At 62.5% G+C, this 23,446-nt stretch overlaps 6 pseudogenes; all 6 read left to right on the plus strand.

Moving 5' to 3' along the window:
- Positions 1 to 927: 927 nt before the first annotated feature.
- Positions 928 to 1,046, plus strand: LOC142875926 (uncharacterized; annotated as a pseudogene).
- Positions 1,047 to 4,781: 3,735 nt separating this feature from the next.
- Positions 4,782 to 4,900, plus strand: LOC142875927 (uncharacterized; annotated as a pseudogene).
- A 3,730-nt stretch (positions 4,901 to 8,630) lies between these two features.
- On the plus strand, positions 8,631 to 8,749 carry LOC142875928 (uncharacterized; annotated as a pseudogene).
- Positions 8,750 to 12,513: 3,764 nt separating this feature from the next.
- LOC142875929 (uncharacterized) lies at positions 12,514 to 12,632 on the plus strand (annotated as a pseudogene).
- Positions 12,633 to 16,367: 3,735 nt separating this feature from the next.
- LOC142875930 (uncharacterized) lies at positions 16,368 to 16,486 on the plus strand (annotated as a pseudogene).
- A 3,734-nt stretch (positions 16,487 to 20,220) lies between these two features.
- Positions 20,221 to 20,339, plus strand: LOC142875931 (uncharacterized; annotated as a pseudogene).
- The last annotated feature ends 3,107 nt before the right edge of the window (positions 20,340 to 23,446 follow it).

Genomic DNA, 23,446 nt, shown 5'->3' on the forward strand with positions numbered 1-23,446 from the left:
AACGCCACTGCACTCACTCTAGCCTAGGCAACAAAGCGAGACTGTGTCTCATAAAAAAAAAAAAAATTCTCTTTCAGTTGCCACCCTCACAGATGGATTAGGAAACCCTTCCCGGTGCACTCATTAGTGAAATGACCTCAAGGAAGCTGGAATCCAATATCTAATCGCCGACTTTTAGCGAGTCCACACGCCAGGGTGGTCGGGGTCCAATGCAGCCCCGGCCAGGCCCAGGCCCCTTGGACCGGGCCACAGGAGGACACAGAGGAGGGTCCCGGCCCCCACGAAGCGGTGCCGGCAGTTCTCCACGGGCTTGGGCGTTTTCCAGAGGTAGGAGATGGAGGGGACTGATTTCTTCAGCGCCCCACAAACCACGCCACCCCACCCCACCCATGGGACACATCCCCAGAGAGAGACGCCCCATACACTGGCTCCCCTCCCCCTTGCGCTGTGCCCCAGCCCTGGCCCGGGGGAATAGGCGGCCGCCCAACAACAGGGCGAGGGGGGGCGCAGCTGAAAGGGGTTGTGGGGGAGGGCGGCCCCTGGCTGGGGTCAAAGGGCGAGCGCCCCGCGCGCGCGTGCGCAGTCAGCGGTGGCGACGCGCTGGGGGTGGGCAGCGGGTAGGTGAAGGAGGCCGAGGCCGGGGGAGGAGACGAGGGGGGCTGGAAGGGCTCCACCTTGACGAGTCCAGCCGTGGAGGCGCATCTTGTGTGAGTGTGAGTGAGTGTGAGTGTGTGTGTGTGTGTGTGTGTGTAGAGAGACAGCCCCCCGCCCCGCCCCGCCCATCACCCCCGTCCCTCGGAGCCCGCTGGACCCGGCGGCGAACTCAACAGGCCCGGCCCGGCGCGGGGCGTGCGTGGGGCGGGAGGAGGCGGCGGGGTTAGCGCAGAGAGGCTCGGCTTCTTGAGCGGGGCAGGGGCGCCCTCCGCCGTCCACGGCCACACCACCCTGAACGCGCCCGATCTCGTCTGGTCTCGGAAGCTAAGCAGGGTCGGGCCTCGTTAGTACTTGGATGGGAGACCGCCTGGGAATACCGGGTGCCACAGGCTGCTTCTTTTTTGTTTTTGTTTTTTTTTGGCCTCTTGTTCTGTCCCCTTTCTGGGAGCGCGGCGGCGGCCCGGGGTGGGGGTGACCCCCACCCTCAGCGCCCGCCGCGGTGCCTGGCGCCCCAGCCCGCACCGTGGGGCCTCCTCTTGTCCCGAGCCGCGACACCGCCGCCACGCGGCAGCACGCGTGGCATCTGGACTGTCAGGTCTCAGACCAAAGGTCTGCTCTGTGGGAACCGACACGCTGGAGGAAACCTTGAGAGTCTGAGAGGGGAGGGAGTTCCAGAAGAAGGCCAGGATGTCATTTTGAGGGAGTGTGTGACCAGAACTCGTCCCGTTGCTTTTGGGGTTCTATGGGCTACACGTAGGAATCTTTGGTGGTGGCACCTGATGTTGGGGGATCCGGAGTCACACCCAGACCTGCTCCACAGGCTTCCTTTTACTTTTCTCTTCGGATTCATTACTTTTAAAAAGTGTCCCTTACCTCTATTATTGCATTTTCTTTTCTCTCTCTTTTCAAGCAGATGATGGGAGTCCAAGTATTCAGGTGACATGTGTTGCCCGTGCCCCCCTCCCCGCTGTGTTCTTATTCATATACCTCTCATGTTGCTCCAGCGTATCGTGGGGGTACCAATGTTAAGGTCGGGTACGTTGCCCTCTCCAAGCCTCCCCCCTCGGGTCAGAGCTTCACGTGCGCCCATCCCCCAGTCGGTGCGCACCCACCCCATTCCCAATGGATGTGTATGCCCATCCCCTCCCCCCACCCGCCCGACACCCACCCGATGAAGGTGATTCCTCTCCGTCCACTTAGGTGTCCATCCGTTCGTACCAATTTGCCGGTGAGCGCGCTCACGTGGTGCTCGTGTGTCCATTCTTGGGATACCTGGCCTACTGGAACGGGTTCCAGCTCTGGCCAGGAGAACACGAGAGGCGCCCTCTCACCGCTGCTCCTCACAGCCGAATGGCACTCCGTGGTGTCCACGCGCCACATTTTATTAATGCACTCCTGGATGGATGGGCACTCGGGTCGCTTCCACATCTTTGCGATTGTGAATTGTGCCCTAACTGTAACCCTAACCCTTACCCAGCCCGTCTCCTCTGCCCCTGCCTGACGCACTCCTCCCCGGCCAGGCCCGTCACTGTCCTGGGCCCCCGCCTGACCGGCTCCTTCCCGCCCGGCCTGTCACCGTCCTCTGCCCCTGCCTGACATGCTCCTTCCCGCCGGGCCTCTCACCGTCCTCGGCCCCTGCCTGACTGGCTCCTCCGTCGCCTGGGCCTTCCAAGGGCTTGGTGTGGACGCTGCTTCCAGGAAGCCCTCCAGAAACCCGGCAGCAGGGTGGCCGCAGCAGTCTCCAGCAGCGGTCCCTAAGTCGCGTGTGGGGGGCCCAGCCTGGTGTCTTCCCTGAGGCCCTGCGGCTGCCGGCTGCCGCCCCCCCGCAAGGGGAGAGCCGCGGAGGTGGGGACCGCCTCCTGATGGGATCCCGGGGCTCTCTGTCCTGCCCGAAGGCCCAGCTGGCCTGCGGGTCCTTAGAGTGGCAAAAACCTCCGAAAACTGAGACTGAGGGTCCGGTGGGTGTCTGCACTTTTGTGCTGGGCACCCCAGGGAGGCCCGGGGGCTGGCTGGACAACGTGGTCTGCTGGGCGGGGGGGTTTGGAGGAGCAACTGATGCCCTTTGCACTTTGGGTAGCAAGAGTCTGAGGTGTCTCCGAGCCCTGTGCCATGTCGGGGGGGGGGGGTGCGGGTGGGAGGAGGAGGAGGAGGAGGTGGGAAGGGCCGGGGCCTGCAGTCGTGTTCCCGGGGTGGCACGGCAAGTGGCTTCTTCCACAGGCTGCTTGGCCTGGGCTCCCTGCACCTGGGCCTTTGGAGGACCGGCCCTGTGTTTGCCAACACTTCCTGCAGGGACCCAGAGCTGGGAGGTTGCATCTCTCAGCCCTGGGTCGGGCAGAGCCCCAGCGGGCCATGCCCACAACCTCTCTCAGCACCGGTCCCCCAGAAGGCTCCCTTGGGACCAGGATTCTCTTGCGGTGACTCTTTAAGGTCTGGCCCCTGGATGGAGGGGCACCAGGAGTAGAGGAGCAGGAAGGGGAAGGGGGTGGCCATGCGAGGGGACACTTTGAGGCCAAGTCCCAGCTTCAGCCTGATCCTCCTGGGAACCCCGCTCTGAGACAAGGAGCCGGGCTTCGCATTCCCACAGCAGCCAGTCGTGGGCTGAGGACACCTGGGGCGTTGGGAACTCCCTGGCTTCTCCTTGGTTTAACATCTGGCGCTGCTTGGGAATCGTGCCGCCACACACACCCGAGTGCAGGTGTCTTCTGCACAGACTGCGGGCCTCGCTCTTCTGAATGCCGCTAGCTCGCCACCCACCCACGGGTGAGCCTGGTCAGGGTGCTTTCTCTCAGGGGCAGACTCTCATCCGGGCGGGCTACCGGTGTCTCTGTTTGCTCCTTTCTTTCTTCCATTTCGGGAAAGGCTTCCTTACTGGGTGTGGAAATCTCCTATGCCTTTCCTCGCCTATTCTGTCAGCTTTCAAATTCTCTTTCAGGCCGGGCGCGGTGGCTCAAGCCTGTAATCCTAGCTCTCTGGGAGGCCGAGGCGGGCGGATTGCTCGAGGTCAGGAGTTCGAAACCAGCCTGAGCAAGAGCCAGACCCGGTCTCTACTGTAAATAGAAAGAAATTAATTGGCCAACTAATATATATAGGAAAATGAGCCAGGCATGGTGGCGCATGCCTGTAGTCCCAGCTACTTGGGAGGCTGAGGCAGAAGGATTGCTTGAGCCCAGGAGTTTGAGGTTGCTGTGAGCTAGGCTAACGCCACTGCACTCACTCTAGCCTAGGCAACAAAGCGAGACTGTGTCTCATAAAAAAAAAAAAAAAAATTCTCTTTCAGTTGCCACCCTCACAGATGGATTAGGAAACCCTTCCCGGTGCACTCATTAGTGAAATGACCTCAAGGAAGCTGGAATCCAATATCTAATCGCCGACTTTTAGCGAGTCCACACGCCAGGGTGGTCGGGGTCCAATGCAGCCCCGGCCAGGCCCAGGCCCCTTGGACCGGGCCACAGGAGGACACAGAGGAGGGTCCCGGCCCCCACGAAGCGGTGCCGGCAGTTCTCCACGGGCTTGGGCGTTTTCCAGAGGTAGGAGATGGAGGGGACTGATTTCTTCAGCGCCCCACAAACCACGCCACCCCACCCCACCCATGGGACACATCCCCAGAGAGAGACGCCCCATACACTGGCTCCCCTCCCCCTTGCGCTGTGCCCCAGCCCTGGCCCGGGGGAATAGGCGGCCGCCCAACAACAGGGCGAGGGGGGGCGCAGCTGAAAGGGGTTGTGGGGGAGGGCGGCCCCTGGCTGGGGTCAAAGGGCGAGCGCCCCGCGCGCGCGTGCGCAGTCAGCGGTGGCGACGCGCTGGGGGTGGGCAGCGGGTAGGTGAAGGAGGCCGAGGCCGGGGGAGGAGACGAGGGGGGCTGGAAGGGCTCCACCTTGACGAGTCCAGCCGTGGAGGCGCATCTTGTGTGAGTGTGAGTGAGTGTGAGTGTGTGTGTGTGTGTGTGTGTGTAGAGAGACAGCCCCCCGCCCCGCCCCGCCCATCACCCCCGTCCCTCGGAGCCCGCTGGACCCGGCGGCGAACTCAACAGGCCCGGCCCGGCGCGGGGCGTGCGTGGGGCGGGAGGAGGCGGCGGGGTTAGCGCAGAGAGGCTCGGCTTCTTGAGCGGGGCAGGGGCGCCCTCCGCCGTCCACGGCCACACCACCCTGAACGCGCCCGATCTCGTCTGGTCTCGGAAGCTAAGCAGGGTCGGGCCTCGTTAGTACTTGGATGGGAGACCGCCTGGGAATACCGGGTGCCACAGGCTGCTTCTTTTTTGTTTTTGTTTTTTTTTGGCCTCTTGTTCTGTCCCCTTTCTGGGAGCGCGGCGGCGGCCCGGGGTGGGGGTGACCCCCACCCTCAGCGCCCGCCGCGGTGCCTGGCGCCCCAGCCCGCACCGTGGGGCCTCCTCTTGTCCCGAGCCGCGACACCGCCGCCACGCGGCAGCACGCGTGGCATCTGGACTGTCAGGTCTCAGACCAAAGGTCTGCTCTGTGGGAACCGACACGCTGGAGGAAACCTTGAGAGTCTGAGAGGGGAGGGAGTTCCAGAAGAAGGCCAGGATGTCATTTTGAGGGAGTGTGTGACCAGAACTCGTCCCGTTGCTTTTGGGGTTCTATGGGCTACATGTAGGAATCTTTGGTGGTGGCACCTGATGTTGGGGGATCCGGAGTCACACCCAGACCTGCTCCACAGGCTTCCTTTTACTTTTCTCTTCGGATTCATTATTTTTAAAAAGTGTCCCTTACCTCTATTATTGCATTTTCTTTTCTCTCTCTTTTCAAGCAGATGATGGGAGTCCAAGTATTCAGGTGACATGTGTTGCCCGTGCCCCCCTCCCCGCTGTGTTCTTATTCATATACCTCTCATGTTGCTCCAGCGTATCGTGGGGGTACCAATGTTAAGGTCGGGTACGTTGCCCTCTCCAAGCCTCCCCCCTCGGGTCAGAGCTTCACGTGCGCCCATCCCCCAGTCGGTGCGCACCCACCCCATTCCCAATGGATGTGTATGCCCATCCCCTCCCCCCACCCGCCCGACACCCACCCGATGAAGGTGATTCCTCTCCGTCCACTTAGGTGTCCATCCGTTCGTACCAATTTGCCGGTGAGCGCGCTCACGTGGTGCTCGTGTGTCCATTCTTGGGATACCTGGCCTACTGGAACGGGTTCCAGCTCTGGCCAGGAGAACACGAGAGGCGCCCTCTCACCGCTGCTCCTCACAGCCGAATGGCACTCCGTGGTGTCCACGCGCCACATTTTATTAATGCACTCCTGGATGGATGGGCACTCGGGTCGCTTCCACATCTTTGCGATTGTGAATTGTGCCCTAACTGTAACCATAACCCTTACCCAGCCCGTCTCCTCTGCCCCTGCCTGACGCACTCCTCCCCGGCCAGGCCCGTCACTGTCCTGGGCCCCCGCCTGACCGGCTCCTTCCCGCCCGGCCTGTCACCGTCCTCTGCCCCTGCCTGACATGCTCCTTCCCGCCGGGCCTCTCACCGTCCTCGGCCCCTGCCTGACTGGCTCCTCCGTCGCCTGGGCCTTCCAAGGGCTTGGTGTGGACGCTGCTTCCAGGAAGCCCTCCAGAAACCCGGCAGCAGGGTGGCCGCAGCAGTCTCCAGCAGCGGTCCCTAAGTCGCGTGTGGGGGGCCCAGCCTGGTGTCTTCCCTGAGGCCCTGCGGCTGCCGGCTGCCGCCCCCCCGCAAGGGGAGAGCCGCGGAGGTGGGGACCGCCTCCTGATGGGATCCCGGGGCTCTCTGTCCTGCCCGAAGGCCCAGCTGGCCTGCGGGTCCTTAGAGTGGCAAAAACCTCCGAAAACTGAGACTGAGGGTCCGGTGGGTGTCTGCACTTTTGTGCTGGGCACCCCAGGGAGGCCCGGGGGCTGGCTGGACAACGTGGTCTGCTGGGCGGGGGGGTTTGGAGGAGCAACTGATGCCCTTTGCACTTTGGGTAGCAAGAGTCTGAGGTGTCTCCGAGCCCTGTGCCATGTCGGGGGGGGGGTGCGGGTGGGAGGAGGAGGAGGAGGAGGTGGGAAGGGCCGGGGCCTGCAGTCGTGTTCCCGGGGTGGCACGGCAAGTGGCTTCTTCCACAGGCTGCTTGGCCTGGGCTCCCTGCACCTGGGCCTTTGGAGGACCGGCCCTGTGTTTGCCAACACTTCCTGCAGGGACCCAGAGCTGGGAGGTTGCATCTCTCAGCCCTGGGTCGGGCAGAGCCCCAGCGGGCCATGCCCACAACCTCTCTCAGCACCGGTCCCCCAGAAGGCTCCCTTGGGACCAGGATTCTCTTGCGGTGACTCTTTAAGGTCTGGCCCCTGGATGGAGGGGCACCAGGAGTAGAGGAGCAGGAAGGGGAAGGGGGTGGCCATGCGAGGGGACACTTTGAGGCCAAGTCCCAGCTTCAGCCTGATCCTCCTGGGAACCCCGCTCTGAGACAAGGAGCCGGGCTTCGCATTCCCACAGCAGCCAGTCGTGGGCTGAGGACACCTGGGGCGTTGGGAACTCCCTGGCTTCTCCTTGGTTTAACATCTGGCGCTGCTTGGGAATCGTGCCGCCACACACACCCGAGTGCAGGTGTCTTCTGCACAGACTGCGGGCCTCGCTCTTCTGAATGCCGCTAGCTCGCCACCCACCCACGGGTGAGCCTGGTCAGGGTGCTTTCTCTCAGGGGCAGACTCTCATCCGGGCGGGCTACCGGTGTCTCTGTTTGCTCCTTTCTTTCTTCCATTTCGGGAAAGGCTTCCTTACTGGGTGTGGAAATCTCCTATGCCTTTCCTCGCCTATTCTGTCAGCTTTCAAATTCTCTTTCAGGCCGGGCGCGGTGGCTCAAGCCTGTAATCCTAGCTCTCTGGGAGGCCGAGGCGGGCGGATTGCTCGAGGTCAGGAGTTCGAAACCAGCCTGAGCAAGAGCCAGACCCGGTCTCTACTGTAAATAGAAAGAAATTAATTGGCCAACTAATATATATAGGAAAATGAGCCAGGCATGGTGGCGCATGCCTGTAGTCCCAGCTACTTGGGAGGCTGAGGCAGAAGGATTGCTTGAGCCCAGGAGTTTGAGGTTGCTGTGAGCTAGGCTAACGCCACTGCACTCACTCTAGCCTAGGCAACAAAGCGAGACTGTGTCTCATAAAAAAAAAAAAAATTCTCTTTCAGTTGCCACCCTCACAGATGGATTAGGAAACCCTTCCCGGTGCACTCATTAGTGAAATGACCTCAAGGAAGCTGGAATCCAATATCTAATCGCCGACTTTTAGCGAGTCCACACGCCAGGGTGGTCGGGGTCCAATGCAGCCCCGGCCAGGCCCAGGCCCCTTGGACCGGGCCACAGGAGGACACAGAGGAGGGTCCCGGCCCCCACGAAGCGGTGCCGGCAGTTCTCCACGGGCTTGGGCGTTTTCCAGAGGTAGGAGATGGAGGGGACTGATTTCTTCAGCGCCCCACAAACCACGCCACCCCACCCCACCCATGGGACACATCCCCAGAGAGAGACGCCCCATACACTGGCTCCCCTCCCCCTTGCGCTGTGCCCCAGCCCTGGCCCGGGGGAATAGGCGGCCGCCCAACAACAGGGCGAGGGGGGGCGCAGCTGAAAGGGGTTGTGGGGGAGGGCGGCCCCTGGCTGGGGTCAAAGGGCGAGCGCCCCGCGCGCGCGTGCGCAGTCAGCGGTGGCGACGCGCTGGGGGTGGGCAGCGGGTAGGTGAAGGAGGCCGAGGCCGGGGGAGGAGACGAGGGGGGCTGGAAGGGCTCCACCTTGACGAGTCCAGCCGTGGAGGCGCATCTTGTGTGAGTGTGAGTGAGTGTGAGTGTGTGTGTGTGTGTGTGTGTGTAGAGAGACAGCCCCCCGCCCCGCCCCGCCCATCACCCCCGTCCCTCGGAGCCCGCTGGACCCGGCGGCGAACTCAACAGGCCCGGCCCGGCGCGGGGCGTGCGTGGGGCGGGAGGAGGCGGCGGGGTTAGCGCAGAGAGGCTCGGCTTCTTGAGCGGGGCAGGGGCGCCCTCCGCCGTCCACGGCCACACCACCCTGAACGCGCCCGATCTCGTCTGGTCTCGGAAGCTAAGCAGGGTCGGGCCTCGTTAGTACTTGGATGGGAGACCGCCTGGGAATACCGGGTGCCACAGGCTGCTTCTTTTTTGTTTTTGTTTTTTTTTGGCCTCTTGTTCTGTCCCCTTTCTGGGAGCGCGGCGGCGGCCCGGGGTGGGGGTGACCCCCACCCTCAGCGCCCGCCGCGGTGCCTGGCGCCCCAGCCCGCACCGTGGGGCCTCCTCTTGTCCCGAGCCGCGACACCGCCGCCACGCGGCAGCACGCGTGGCATCTGGACTGTCAGGTCTCAGACCAAAGGTCTGCTCTGTGGGAACCGACACGCTGGAGGAAACCTTGAGAGTCTGAGAGGGGAGGGAGTTCCAGAAGAAGGCCAGGATGTCATTTTGAGGGAGTGTGTGACCAGAACTCGTCCCGTTGCTTTTGGGGTTCTATGGGCTACACGTAGGAATCTTTGGTGGTGGCACCTGATGTTGGGGGATCCGGAGTCACACCCAGACCTGCTCCACAGGCTTCCTTTTACTTTTCTCTTCGGATTCATTACTTTTAAAAAGTGTCCCTTACCTCTATTATTGCATTTTCTTTTCTCTCTCTTTTCAAGCAGATGATGGGAGTCCAAGTATTCAGGTGACATGTGTTGCCCGTGCCCCCCTCCCCGCTGTGTTCTTATTCATATACCTCTCATGTTGCTCCAGCGTATCGTGGGGGTACCAATGTTAAGGTCGGGTACGTTGCCCTCTCCAAGCCTCCCCCCTCGGGTCAGAGCTTCACGTGCGCCCATCCCCCAGTCGGTGCGCACCCACCCCATTCCCAATGGATGTGTATGCCCATCCCCTCCCCCCACCCGCCCGACACCCACCCGATGAAGGTGATTCCTCTCCGTCCACTTAGGTGTCCATCCGTTCGTACCAATTTGCCGGTGAGCGCGCTCACGTGGTGCTCGTGTGTCCATTCTTGGGATACCTGGCCTACTGGAACGGGTTCCAGCTCTGGCCAGGAGAACACGAGAGGCGCCCTCTCACCGCTGCTCCTCACAGCCGAATGGCACTCCGTGGTGTCCACGCGCCACATTTTATTAATGCACTCCTGGATGGATGGGCACTCGGGTCGCTTCCACATCTTTGCGATTGTGAATTGTGCCCTAACTGTAACCCTAACCCTTACCCAGCCCGTCTCCTCTGCCCCTGCCTGACGCACTCCTCCCCGGCCAGGCCCGTCACTGTCCTGGGCCCCCGCCTGACCGGCTCCTTCCCGCCCGGCCTGTCACCGTCCTCTGCCCCTGCCTGACATGCTCCTTCCCGCCGGGCCTCTCACCGTCCTCGGCCCCTGCCTGACCGGCTCCTCCGTCGCCTGGGCCTTCCAAGGGCTTGGTGTGGACGCTGCTTCCAGGAAGCCCTCCAGAAACCCGGCAGCAGGGTGGCCGCAGCAGTCTCCAGCAGCGGTCCCTAAGTCGCGTGCGGGGGACGTGCCCCGGCTGTGCCGCGGGGGGGCCCAGCCTGGTGTCTTCCCTGAGGCCCTGCGGCCGCCGGCTGCCGCCCCCCCCCGCAAGGGGAGAGCCGCGGAGGTGGGGACCGCCTCCTGATGGGATCCCGGGGCTCTCTGTCCTGCCCGAAGGCCCAGCTGGCCTGCGGGTCCTTAGAGTGGCAAAAACCTCCGAAAACTGAGACTGAGGGTCCGGTGGGTGTCTGCACTTTTGTGCTGGGCACCCCAGGGAGGCCCGGGGGCTGGCTGGACAACGTGGTCTGCTGGGCGGGGGGGTTTGGAGGAGCAACTGATGCCCTTTGCACTTTGGGTAGCAAGAGTCTGAGGTGTCTCCGAGCCCTGTGCCATGTCGGGGGGGGGGGTGCGGGTGGGAGGAGGAGGAGGAGGAGGTGGGAAGGGCCGGGGCCTGCAGTCGTGTTCCCGGGGTGGCACGGCAAGTGGCTTCTTCCACAGGCTGCTTGGCCTGGGCTCCCTGCACCTGGGCCTTTGGAGGACCGGCCCTGTGTTTGCCAACACTTCCTGCAGGGACCCAGAGCTGGGAGGTTGCATCTCTCAGCCCTGGGTCGGGCAGAGCCCCAGCGGGCCATGCCCACAACCTCTCTCAGCACCGGTCCCCCAGAAGGCTCCCTTGGGACCAGGATTCTCTTGCGGTGACTCTTTAAGGTCTGGCCCCTGGATGGAGGGGCACCAGGAGTAGAGGAGCAGGAAGGGGAAGGGGGTGGCCATGCGAGGGGACACTTTGAGGCCAAGTCCCAGCTTCAGCCTGATCCTCCTGGGAACCCCGCTCTGAGACAAGGAGCCGGGCTTCGCATTCCCACAGCAGCCAGTCGTGGGCTGAGGACACCTGGGGCGTTGGGAACTCCCTGGCTTCTCCTTGGTTTAACATCTGGCGCTGCTTGGGAATCGTGCCGCCACACACACCCGAGTGCAGGTGTCTTCTGCACAGACTGCGGGCCTCGCTCTTCTGAATGCCGCTAGCTCGCCACCCACCCACGGGTGAGCCTGGTCAGGGTGCTTTCTCTCAGGGGCAGACTCTCATCCGGGCGGGCTACCGGTGTCTCTGTTTGCTCCTTTCTTTCTTCCATTTCGGGAAAGGCTTCCTTACTGGGTGTGGAAATCTCCTATGCCTTTCCTCGCCTATTCTGTCAGCTTTCAAATTCTCTTTCAGGCCGGGCGCGGTGGCTCAAGCCTGTAATCCTAGCTCTCTGGGAGGCCGAGGCGGGCGGATTGCTCGAGGTCAGGAGTTCGAAACCAGCCTGAGCAAGAGCCAGACCCGGTCTCTACTGTAAATAGAAAGAAATTAATTGGCCAACTAATATATATAGGAAAATGAGCCAGGCATGGTGGCGCATGCCTGTAGTCCCAGCTACTTGGGAGGCTGAGGCAGAAGGATTGCTTGAGCCCAGGAGTTTGAGGTTGCTGTGAGCTAGGCTAACGCCACTGCACTCACTCTAGCCTAGGCAACAAAGCGAGACTGTGTCTCATAAAAAAAAAAAAAAAAATTCTCTTTCAGTTGCCACCCTCACAGATGGATTAGGAAACCCTTCCCGGTGCACTCATTAGTGAAATGACCTCAAGGAAGCTGGAATCCAATATCTAATCGCCGACTTTTAGCGAGTCCACACGCCAGGGTGGTCGGGGTCCAATGCAGCCCCGGCCAGGCCCAGGCCCCTTGGACCGGGCCACAGGAGGACACAGAGGAGGGTCCCGGCCCCCACGAAGCGGTGCCGGCAGTTCTCCACGGGCTTGGGCGTTTTCCAGAGGTAGGAGATGGAGGGGACTGATTTCTTCAGCGCCCCACAAACCACGCCACCCCACCCCACCCATGGGACACATCCCCAGAGAGAGACGCCCCATACACTGGCTCCCCTCCCCCTTGCGCTGTGCCCCAGCCCTGGCCCGGGGGAATAGGCGGCCGCCCAACAACAGGGCGAGGGGGGGCGCAGCTGAAAGGGGTTGTGGGGGAGGGCGGCCCCTGGCTGGGGTCAAAGGGCGAGCGCCCCGCGCGCGCGTGCGCAGTCAGCGGTGGCGACGCGCTGGGGGTGGGCAGCGGGTAGGTGAAGGAGGCCGAGGCCGGGGGAGGAGACGAGGGGGGCTGGAAGGGCTCCACCTTGACGAGTCCAGCCGTGGAGGCGCATCTTGTGTGAGTGTGAGTGAGTGTGAGTGTGTGTGTGTGTGTGTGTGTGTGTAGAGAGACAGCCCCCCGCCCCGCCCCGCCCATCACCCCCGTCCCTCGGAGCCCGCTGGACCCGGCGGCGAACTCAACAGGCCCGGCCCGGCGCGGGGCGTGCGTGGGGCGGGAGGAGGCGGCGGGGTTAGCGCAGAGAGGCTCGGCTTCTTGAGCGGGGCAGGGGCGCCCTCCGCCGTCCACGGCCACACCACCCTGAACGCGCCCGATCTCGTCTGGTCTCGGAAGCTAAGCAGGGTCGGGCCTCGTTAGTACTTGGATGGGAGACCGCCTGGGAATACCGGGTGCCACAGGCTGCTTCTTTTTTGTTTTTGTTTTTTTTTGGCCTCTTGTTCTGTCCCCTTTCTGGGAGCGCGGCGGCGGCCCGGGGTGGGGGTGACCCCCACCCTCAGCGCCCGCCGCGGTGCCTGGCGCCCCAGCCCGCACCGTGGGGCCTCCTCTTGTCCCGAGCCGCGACACCGCCGCCACGCGGCAGCACGCGTGGCATCTGGACTGTCAGGTCTCAGACCAAAGGTCTGCTCTGTGGGAACCGACACGCTGGAGGAAACCTTGAGAGTCTGAGAGGGGAGGGAGTTCCAGAAGAAGGCCAGGATGTCATTTTGAGGGAGTGTGTGACCAGAACTCGTCCCGTTGCTTTTGGGGTTCTATGGGCTACACGTAGGAATCTTTGGTGGTGGCACCTGATGTTGGGGGATCCGGAGTCACACCCAGACCTGCTCCACAGGCTTCCTTTTACTTTTCTCTTCGGATTCATTATTTTTAAAAAGTGTCCCTTACCTCTATTATTGCATTTTCTTTTCTCTCTCTTTTCAAGCAGATGATGGGAGTCCAAGTATTCAGGTGACATGTGTTGCCCGTGCCCCCCTCCCCGCTGTGTTCTTATTCATATACCTCTCATGTTGCTCCAGCGTATCGTGGGGGTACCAATGTTAAGGTCGGGTACGTTGCCCTCTCCAAGCCTCCCCCCTCGGGTCAGAGCTTCACGTGCGCCCATCCCCCAGTCGGTGCGCACCCACCCCATTCCCAATGGATGTGTATGCCCATCCCCTCCCCCCACCCGCCCGACACCCACCCGATGAAGGTGATTCCTCTCCGTCCACTTAGGTGTCCATCCGTTCGTACCAATTTGCCGGTGAGCGCGCTCACGTGGTGCTCGTGTGTCCATTCTTGGGATACCTGGCCTACTGGAACGGGTTCCAGCTCTGGCCAGGAGAACACGAGAGGCGCCCTCTCACCGCTGCTCCTCACAGCCGAATGGCACTCCGTGGTGTCCACGCGCCACATTTTATTAATGCACTCCTGGATGGATGGGCACTCGGGTCGCTTCCACATCTTTGCGATTGTGAATTGTGCCCTAACTGTAACCATAACCCTTACCCAGCCCGTCTCCTCTGCCCCTGCCTGACGCACTCCTCCCCGGCCAGGCCCGTCACTGTCCTGGGCCCCCGCCTGACCGGCTCCTTCCCGCCCGGCCTGTCACCGTCCTCTGCCCCTGCCTGACATGCTCCTTCCCGCCGGGCCTCTCACCGTCCTCGGCCCCTGCCTGACTGGCTCCTCCGTCGCCTGGGCCTTCCAAGGGCTTGGTGTGGACGCTGCTTCCAGGAAGCCCTCCAGAAACCCGGCAGCAGGGTGGCCGCAGCAGTCTCCAGCAGCGGTCCCTAAGTCGCGTGTGGGGGGCCCAGCCTGGTGTCTTCCCTGAGGCCCTGCGGCTGCCGGCTGCCGCCCCCCCGCAAGGGGAGAGCCGCGGAGGTGGGGACCGCCTCCTGATGGGATCCCGGGGCTCTCTGTCCTGCCCGAAGGCCCAGCTGGCCTGCGGGTCCTTAGAGTGGCAAAAACCTCCGAAAACTGAGACTGAGGGTCCGGTGGGTGTCTGCACTTTTGTGCTGGGCACCCCAGGGAGGCCCGGGGGCTGGCTGGACAACGTGGTCTGCTGGGCGGGGGGGTTTGGAGGAGCAACTGATGCCCTTTGCACTTTGGGTAGCAAGAGTCTGTGGTGTCTCCGAGCCCTGTGCCATGTCGGGGGGGGGGGGTGCGGGTGGGAGGAGGAGGAGGAGGAGGTGGGAAGGGCCGGGGCCTGCAGTCGTGTTCCCGGGGTGGCACGGCAAGTGGCTTCTTCCACAGGCTGCTTGGCCTGGGCTCCCTGCACCTGGGCCTTTGGAGGACCGGCCCTGTGTTTGCCAACACTTCCTGCAGGGACCCAGAGCTGGGAGGTTGCATCTCTCAGCCCTGGGTCGGGCAGAGCCCCAGCGGGCCATGCCCACAACCTCTCTCAGCACCGGTCCCCCAGAAGGCTCCCTTGGGACCAGGATTCTCTTGCGGTGACTCTTTAAGGTCTGGCCCCTGGATGGAGGGGCACCAGGAGTAGAGGAGCAGGAAGGGGAAGGGGGTGGCCATGCGAGGGGACACTTTGAGGCCAAGTCCCAGCTTCAGCCTGATCCTCCTGGGAACCCCGCTCTGAGACAAGGAGCCGGGCTTCGCATTCCCACAGCAGCCAGTCGTGGGCTGAGGACACCTGGGGCGTTGGGAACTCCCTGGCTTCTCCTTGGTTTAACATCTGGCGCTGCTTGGGAATCGTGCCGCCACACACACCCGAGTGCAGGTGTCTTCTGCACAGACTGCGGGCCTCGCTCTTCTGAATGCCGCTAGCTCGCCACCCACCCACGGGTGAGCCTGGTCAGGGTGCTTTCTCTCAGGGGCAGACTCTCATCCGGGCGGGCTACCGGTGTCTCTGTTTGCTCCTTTCTTTCTTCCATTTCGGGAAAGGCTTCCTTACTGGGTGTGGAAATCTCCTATGCCTTTCCTCGCCTATTCTGTCAGCTTTCAAATTCTCTTTCAGGCCGGGCGCGGTGGCTCAAGCCTGTAATCCTAGCTCTCTGGGAGGCCGAGGCGGGCGGATTGCTCGAGGTCAGGAGTTCGAAACCAGCCTGAGCAAGAGCCAGACCCGGTCTCTACTGTAAATAGAAAGAAATTAATTGGCCAACTAATATATATAGGAAAATGAGCCAGGCATGGTGGCGCATGCCTGTAGTCCCAGCTACTTGGGAGGCTGAGGCAGAAGGATTGCTTGAGCCCAGGAGTTTGAGGTTGCTGTGAGCTAGGCTAACGCCACTGCACTCACTCTAGCCTAGGCAACAAAGCGAGACTGTGTCTCATAAAAAAAAAAAAAAAAATTCTCTTTCAGTTGCCACCCTCACAGATGGATTAGGAAACCCTTCCCGGTGCACTCATTAGTGAAATGACCTCAAGGAAGCTGGAATCCAATATCTAATCGCCGACTTTTAGCGAGTCCACACGCCAGGGTGGTCGGGGTCCAATGCAGCCCCGGCCAGGCCCAGGCCCCTTGGACCGGGCCACAGGAGGACACAGAGGAGGGTCCCGGCCCCCACGAAGCGGTGCCGGCAGTTCTCCACGGGCTTGGGCGTTTTCCAGAGGTAGGAGATGGAGGGGACTGATTTCTTCAGCGCCCCACAAACCACGCCACCCCACCCCACCCATGGGACACATCCCCAGAGAGAGACGCCCCATACACTGGCTCCCCTCCCCCTTGCGCTGTGCCCCAGCCCTGGCCCGGGGGAATAGGCGGCCGCCCAACAACAGGGCGAGGGGGGGCGCAGCTGAAAGGGGTTGTGGGGGAGGGCGGCCCCTGGCTGGGGTCAAAGGGCGAGCGCCCCGCGCGCGCGTGCGCAGTCAGCGGTGGCGACGCGCTGGGGGTGGGCAGCGGGTAGGTGAAGGAGGCCGAGGCCGGGGGAGGAGACGAGGGGGGCTGGAAGGGCTCCACCTTGACGAGTCCAGCCGTGGAGGCGCATCTTGTGTGAGTGTGAGTGAGTGTGAGTGTGTGTGTGTGTGTGTGTGTGTAGAGAGACAGCCCCCCGCCCCGCCCCGCCCATCACCCCCGTCCCTCGGAGCCCGCTGGACCCGGCGGCGAACTCAACAGGCCCGGCCCGGCGCGGGGCGTGCGTGGGGCGGGAGGAGGCGGCGGGGTTAGCGCAGAGAGGCTCGGCTTCTTGAGCGGGGCAGGGGCGCCCTCCGCCGTCCACGGCCACACCACCCTGAACGCGCCCGATCTCGTCTGGTCTCGGAAGCTAAGCAGGGTCGGGCCTCGTTAGTACTTGGATGGGAGACCGCCTGGGAATACCGGGTGCCACAGGCTGCTTCTTTTTTGTTTTTGTTTTTTTTTGGCCTCTTGTTCTGTCCCCTTTCTGGGAGCGCGGCGGCGGCCCGGGGTGGGGGTGACCCCCACCCTCAGCGCCCGCCGCGGTGCCTGGCGCCCCAGCCCGCACCGTGGGGCCTCCTCTTGTCCCGAGCCGCGACACCGCCGCCACGCGGCAGCACGCGTGGCATCTGGACTGTCAGGTCTCAGACCAAAGGTCTGCTCTGTGGGAACCGACACGCTGGAGGAAACCTTGAGAGTCTGAGAGGGGAGGGAGTTCCAGAAGAAGGCCAGGATGTCATTTTGAGGGAGTGTGTGACCAGAACTCGTCCCGTTGCTTTTGGGGTTCTATGGGCTACATGTAGGAATCTTTGGTGGTGGCACCTGATGTTGGGGGATCCGGAGTCACACCCAGACCTGCTCCACAGGCTTCCTTTTACTTTTCTCTTCGGATTCATTATTTTTAAAAAGTGTCCCTTACCTCTATTATTGCATTTTCTTTTCTCTCTCTTTTCAAGCAGATGATGGGAGTCCAAGTATTCAGGTGACATGTGTTGCCCGTGCCCCCCTCCCCGCTGTGTTCTTATTCATATACCTCTCATGTTGCTCCAGCGTATCGTGGGGGTACCAATGTTAAGGTCGGGTACGTTGCCCTCTCCAAGCCTCCCCCCTCGGGTCAGAGCTTCACGTGCGCCCATCCCCCAGTCGGTGCGCACCCACCCCATTCCCAATGGATGTGTATGCCCATCCCCTCCCCCCACCCGCCCGACACCCACCCGATGAAGGTGATTCCTCTCCGTCCACTTAGGTGTCCATCCGTTCGTACCAATTTGCCGGTGAGCGCGCTCACGTGGTGCTCGTGTGTCCATTCTTGGGATACCTGGCCTACTGGAACGGGTTCCAGCTCTGGCCAGGAGAACACGAGAGGCGCCCTCTCACCGCTGCTCCTCACAGCCGAATGGCACTCCGTGGTGTCCACGCGCCACATTTTATTAATGCACTCCTGGATGGATGGGCACTCGGGTCGCTTCCACATCTTTGCGATTGTGAATTGTGCCCTAACTGTAACCCTAACCCTTACCCAGCCCGTCTCCTCTGCCCCTGCCTGACGCACTCCTCCCCGGCCAGGCCCGTCACTGTCCTGGGCCCCCGCCTGACCGGCTCCTTCCCGCCCGGCCTGTCACCGTCCTCTGCCCCTGCCTGACATGCTCCTTCCCGCCGGGCCTCTCACCGTCCTCGGCCCCTGCCTGACTGGCTCCTCCGTCGCCTGGGCCTTCCAAGGGCTTGGTGTGGACGCTGCTTCCAGGAAGCCCTCCAGAAACCCGGCAGCAGGGTGGCCGCAGCAGTCTCCAGCAGCGGTCCCTAAGTCGCGTGTGGGGGGCCCAGCCTGGTGTCTTCCCTGAGGCCCTGCGGCTGCCGGCTGCCGCCCCCCCGCAAGGGGAGAGCCGCGGAGGTGGGGACCGCCTCCTGATGGGATCCCGGGGCTCTCTGTCCTGCCCGAAGGCCCAGCTGGCCTGCGGGTCCTTAGAGTGGCAAAAACCTCCGAAAACTGAGACTGAGGGTCCGGTGGGTGTCTGCACTTTTGTGCTGGGCACCCCAGGGAGGCCCGGGGGCTGGCTGGACAACGTGGTCTGCTGGGCGGGGGGGTTTGGAGGAGCAACTGATGCCCTTTGCACTTTGGGTAGCAAGAGTCTGAGGTGTCTCCGAGCCCTGTGCCATGTCGGGGGGGGGTGCGGGTGGGAGGAGGAGGAGGAGGAGGTGGGAAGGGCCGGGGCCTGCAGTCGTGTTCCCGGGGTGGCACGGCAAGTGGCTTCTTCCACAGGCTGCTTGGCCTGGGCTCCCTGCACCTGGGCCTTTGGAGGACCGGCCCTGTGTTTGCCAACACTTCCTGCAGGGACCCAGAGCTGGGAGGTTGCATCTCTCAGCCCTGGGTCGGGCAGAGCCCCAGCGGGCCATGCCCACAACCTCTCTCAGCACCGGTCCCCCAGAAGGCTCCCTTGGGACCAGGATTCTCTTGCGGTGACTCTTTAAGGTCTGGCCCCTGGATGGAGGGGCACCAGGAGTAGAGGAGCAGGAAGGGGAAGGGGGTGGCCATGCGAGGGGACACTTTGAGGCCAAGTCCCAGCTTCAGCCTGATCCTCCTGGGAACCCCGCTCTGAGACAAGGAGCCGGGCTTCGCATTCCCACAGCAGCCAGTCGTGGGCTGAGGACACCTGGGGCGTTGGGAACTCCCTGGCTTCTCCTTGGTTTAACATCTGGAGCTGCTTGGGAATCGTGCCGCCACACACACCCGAGTGCAGGTGTCTTCTGCACAGACTGCGGGCCTCGCTCTTCTGAATGCCGCTAGCTCGCCACCCACCCACGGGTGAGCCTGGTCAGGGTGCTTTCTCTCAGGGGCAGACTCTCATCCGGGCGGGCTACCGGTGTCTCTGTTTGCTCCTTTCTTTCTTCCATTTCGGGAAAGGCTTCCTTACTGGGTGTGGAAATCTCCTATGCCTTTCCTCGCCTATTCTGTCAGCTTTCAAATTCTCTTTCAGGCCGGGCGCGGTGGCTCAAGCCTGTAATCCTAGCTCTCTGGGAGGCCGAGGCGGGCGGATTGCTCGAGGTCAGGAGTTCGAAACCAGCCTGAGCAAGAGCCAGACCCGGTCTCTACTGTAAATAGAAAGAAATTAATTGGCCAACTAATATATATAGGAAAATGAGCCAGGCATGGTGGCGCATGCCTGTAGTCCCAGCTACTTGGGAGGCTGAGGCAGAAGGATTGCTTGAGCCCAGGAGTTTGAGGTTGCTGTGAGCTAGGCTAACGCCACTGCACTCACTCTAGCCTAGGCAACAAAGCGAGACTGTGTCTCATAAAAAAAAAAAAAAAAATTCTCTTTCAGTTGCCACCCTCACAGATGGATTAGGAAACCCTTCCCGGTGCACTCATTAGTGAAATGACCTCAAGGAAGCTGGAATCCAATATCTAATCGCCGACTTTTAGCGAGTCCACACGCCAGGGTGGTCGGGGTCCAATGCAGCCCCGGCCAGGCCCAGGCCCCTTGGACCGGGCCACAGGAGGACACAGAGGAGGGTCCCGGCCCCCACGAAGCGGTGCCGGCAGTTCTCCACGGGCTTGGGCGTTTTCCAGAGGTAGGAGATGGAGGGGACTGATTTCTTCAGCGCCCCACAAACCACGCCACCCCACCCCACCCATGGGACACATCCCCAGAGAGAGACGCCCCATACACTGGCTCCCCTCCCCCTTGCGCTGTGCCCCAGCCCTGGCCCGGGGGAATAGGCGGCCGCCCAACAACAGGGCGAGGGGGGGCGCAGCTGAAAGGGGTTGTGGGGGAGGGCGGCCCCTGGCTGGGGTCAAAGGGCGAGCGCCCCGCGCGCGCGTGCGCAGTCAGCGGTGGCGACGCGCTGGGGGTGGGCAGCGGGTAGGTGAAGGAGGCCGAGGCCGGGGGAGGAGACGAGGGGGGCTGGAAGGGCTCCACCTTGACGAGTCCAGCCGTGGAGGCGCATCTTGTGTGAGTGTGAGTGAGTGTGAGTGTGTGTGTGTGTGTGTGTGTGTGTAGAGAGACAGCCCCCCGCCCCGCCCCGCCCATCACCCCCGTCCCTCGGAGCCCGCTGGACCCGGCGGCGAACTCAACAGGCCCGGCCCGGCGCGGGGCGTGCGTGGGGCGGGAGGAGGCGGCGGGGTTAGCGCAGAGAGGCTCGGCTTCTTGAGCGGGGCAGGGGCGCCCTCCGCCGTCCACGGCCACACCACCCTGAACGCGCCCGATCTCGTCTGGTCTCGGAAGCTAAGCAGGGTCGGGCCTCGTTAGTACTTGGATGGGAGACCGCCTGGGAATACCGGGTGCCACAGGCTGCTTCGTTTTTGTTTTTGTTTTTTTTTGGCCTCTTGTTCTGTCCCCTTTCTGGGAGCGCGGCGGCGGCCCGGGGTGGGGGTGACCCCCACCCTCAGCGCCCGCCGCGGTGCCTGGCGCCCCAGCCCGCACCGTGGGGCCTCCTCTTGTCCCGAGCCGCGACACCGCCGCCACGCGGCAGCACGCGTGGCATCTGGACTGTCAGGTCTCAGACCAAAGGTCTGCTCTGTGGGAACCGACACGCTGGAGGAAACCTTGAGAGTCTGAGAGGGGAGGGAGTTCCAGAAGAAGGCCAGGATGTCATTTTGAGGGAGTGTGTGACCAGAACTCGTCCCGTTGCTTTTGGGGTTCTATGGGCTACACGTAGGAATCTTTGGTGGTGGCACCTGATGTTGGGGGATCCGGAGTCACACCCAGACCTGCTCCACAGGCTTCCTTTTACTTTTCTCTTCGGATTCATTATTTTTAAAAAGTGTCCCTTACCTCTATTATTGCATTTTCTTTTCTCTCTCTTTTCAAGCAGATGATGGGAGTCCAAGTATTCAGGTGACATGTGTTGCCCGTGCCCCCCTCCCCGCTGTGTTCTTATTCATATACCTCTCATGTTGCTCCAGCGTATCGTGGGGGTACCAATGTTAAGGTCGGGTACGTTGCCCTCTCCAAGCCTCCCCCCTCGGGTCAGAGCTTCACGTGCGCCCATCCCCCAGTCGGTGCGCACCCACCCCATTCCCAATGGATGTGTATGCCCATCCCCTCCCCCCACCCGCCCGACACCCACCCGATGAAGGTGATTCCTCTCCGTCCACTTAGGTGTCCATCCGTTCGTACCAATTTGCCGGTGAGCGCGCTCACGTGGTGCTCGTGTGTCCGTTCTTGGGATACCTGGCCTACTGGAACGGGTTCCAGCTCTGGCCAGGAGAACACGAGAGGCGCCCTCTCACCGCTGCTCCTCACAGCCGAATGGCACTCCGTGGTGTCCACGCGCCACATTTTATTAATGCACTCCTGGATGGATGGGCACTCGGGTCGCTTCCACATCTTTGCGATTGTGAATTGTGCCCTAACTGTAACCCTAACCCTTACCCAGCCCGTCTCCTCTGCCCCTGCCTGACGCACTCCTCCCCGGCCAGGCCCGTCACTGTCCTGGGCCCCCGCCTGACCGGCTCCTTCCCGCCCGGCCTGTCACCGTCCTCTGCCCCTGCCTGACATGCTCCTTCCCGCCGGGCCTCTCACCGTCCTCGGCCCCTGCCTGACCGGCTCCTCCGTCGCCTGGGCCTTCCAAGGGCTTGGTGTGGACGCTGCTTCCAGGAAGCCCTCCAGAAACCCGGCAGCAGGGTGGCCGCAGCAGTCTCCAGCAGCGGTCCCTAAGTCGCGTGCGGGGGACGTGCCCCGGCTGTGCCGCGGGGGGGCCCAGCCTGGTGTCTTCCCTGAGGCCCTGCAGCCGCCGGCTGCCGCCCCCCCCCGCAAGGGGAGAGCCGCGGAGGTGGGGACCGCCTCCTGATGGGATCCCGGGGCTCTCTGTCCTGCCCGAAGGCCCAGCTGGCCTGCGGGTCCTTAGAGTGGCAAAAACCTCCGAAAACTGAGACTGAGGGTCCGGTGGGTGTCTGCACTTTTGTGCTGGGCACCCCAGGGAGGCCCGGGGGCTGGCTGGACAACGTGGTCTGCTGGGCGGGGGGGTTTGGAGGAGCAACTGATGCCCTTTGCACTTTGGGTAGCAAGAGTCTGAGGTGTCTCCGAGCCCTGTGCCATGTCGGGTGCGGGGGGGTGCGGGTGGGAGGAGGAGGAGGAGGAGGTGGGAAGGGCCGGGGCCTGCAGTCGTGTTCCCGGGGTGGCACGGCAAGTGGCTTCTTCCACAGGCTGCTTGGCCTGGGCTCCCTGCACCTGGGCCTTTGGAGGACCGGCCCTGTGTTTGCCAACACTTCCTGCAGGGACCCAGAGCTGGGAGGTTGCATCTCTCAGCCCTGGGTCGGGCAGAGCCCCAGCGGGCCATGCCCACAACCTCTCTCAGCACCGGTCCCCCAGAAGGCTCCCTTGGGACCAGGATTCTCTTGCGGTGACTCTTTAAGGTCTGGCCCCTGGATGGAGGGGCACCAGGAGTAGAGGAGCAGGAAGGGGAAGGGGGTGGCCATGCGAGGGGACACTTTGAGGCCAAGTCCCAGCTTCAGCCTGATCCTCCTGGGAACCCCGCTCTGAGACAAGGAGCCGGGCTTCGCATTCCCACAGCAGCCAGTCGTGGGCTGAGGACACCTGGGGCGTTGGGAACTCCCTGGCTTCTCCTTGGTTTAACATCTGGAGCTGCTTGGGAATCGTGCCGCCACACACACCCGAGTGCAGGTGTCTTCTGCACAGACTGCGGGCCTCGCTCTTCTGAATGCCGCTAGCTCGCCACCCACCCACGGGTGAGCCTGGTCAGGGTGCTTTCTCTCAGGGGCAGACTCTCATCCGGGCGGGCTACCGGTGTCTCTGTTTGCTCCTTTCTTTCTTCCATTTCGGGAAAGGCTTCCTTACTGGGTGTGGAAATCTCCTATGCCTTTCCTCGCCTATTCTGTCAGCTTTCAAATTCTCTTTCAGGCCGGGCGCGGTGGCTCAAGCCTGTAATCCTAGCTCTCTGGGAGGCCGAGGCGGGCGGATTGCTCGAGGTCAGGAGTTCGAAACCAGCCTGAGCAAGAGCCAGACCCGGTCTCTACTGTAAATAGAAAGAAATTAATTGGCCAACTAATATATATAGGAAAATGAGCCAGGCATGGTGGCGCATGCCTGTAGTCCCAGCTACTTGGGAGGCTGAGGCAGAAGGATTGCTTGAGCCCAGGAGTTTGAGGTTGCTGTGAGCTAGGCTAACGCCACTGCACTCACTCTAGCCTAGGCAACAAAGCGAGACTGTGTCTCATAAAAAAAAAAAAAAAAATTCTCTTTCAGTTGCCACCCTCACAGATGGATTAGGAAACCCTTCCCGGTGCACTCATTAGTGAAATGACCTCAAGGAAGCTGGAATCCAATATCTAATCGCCGACTTTTAGCGAGTCCACACGCCAGGGTGGTCGGGGTCCAATGCAGCCCCGGCCAGGCCCAGGCCCCTTGGACCGGGCCACAGGAGGACACAGAGGAGGGT

Source organism: Microcebus murinus, chromosome 14 (assembly GCF_040939455.1).
Source record: "Microcebus murinus isolate Inina chromosome 14, M.murinus_Inina_mat1.0, whole genome shotgun sequence".
Taxonomy (NCBI): Eukaryota; Metazoa; Chordata; class Mammalia; order Primates; family Cheirogaleidae; genus Microcebus; species Microcebus murinus.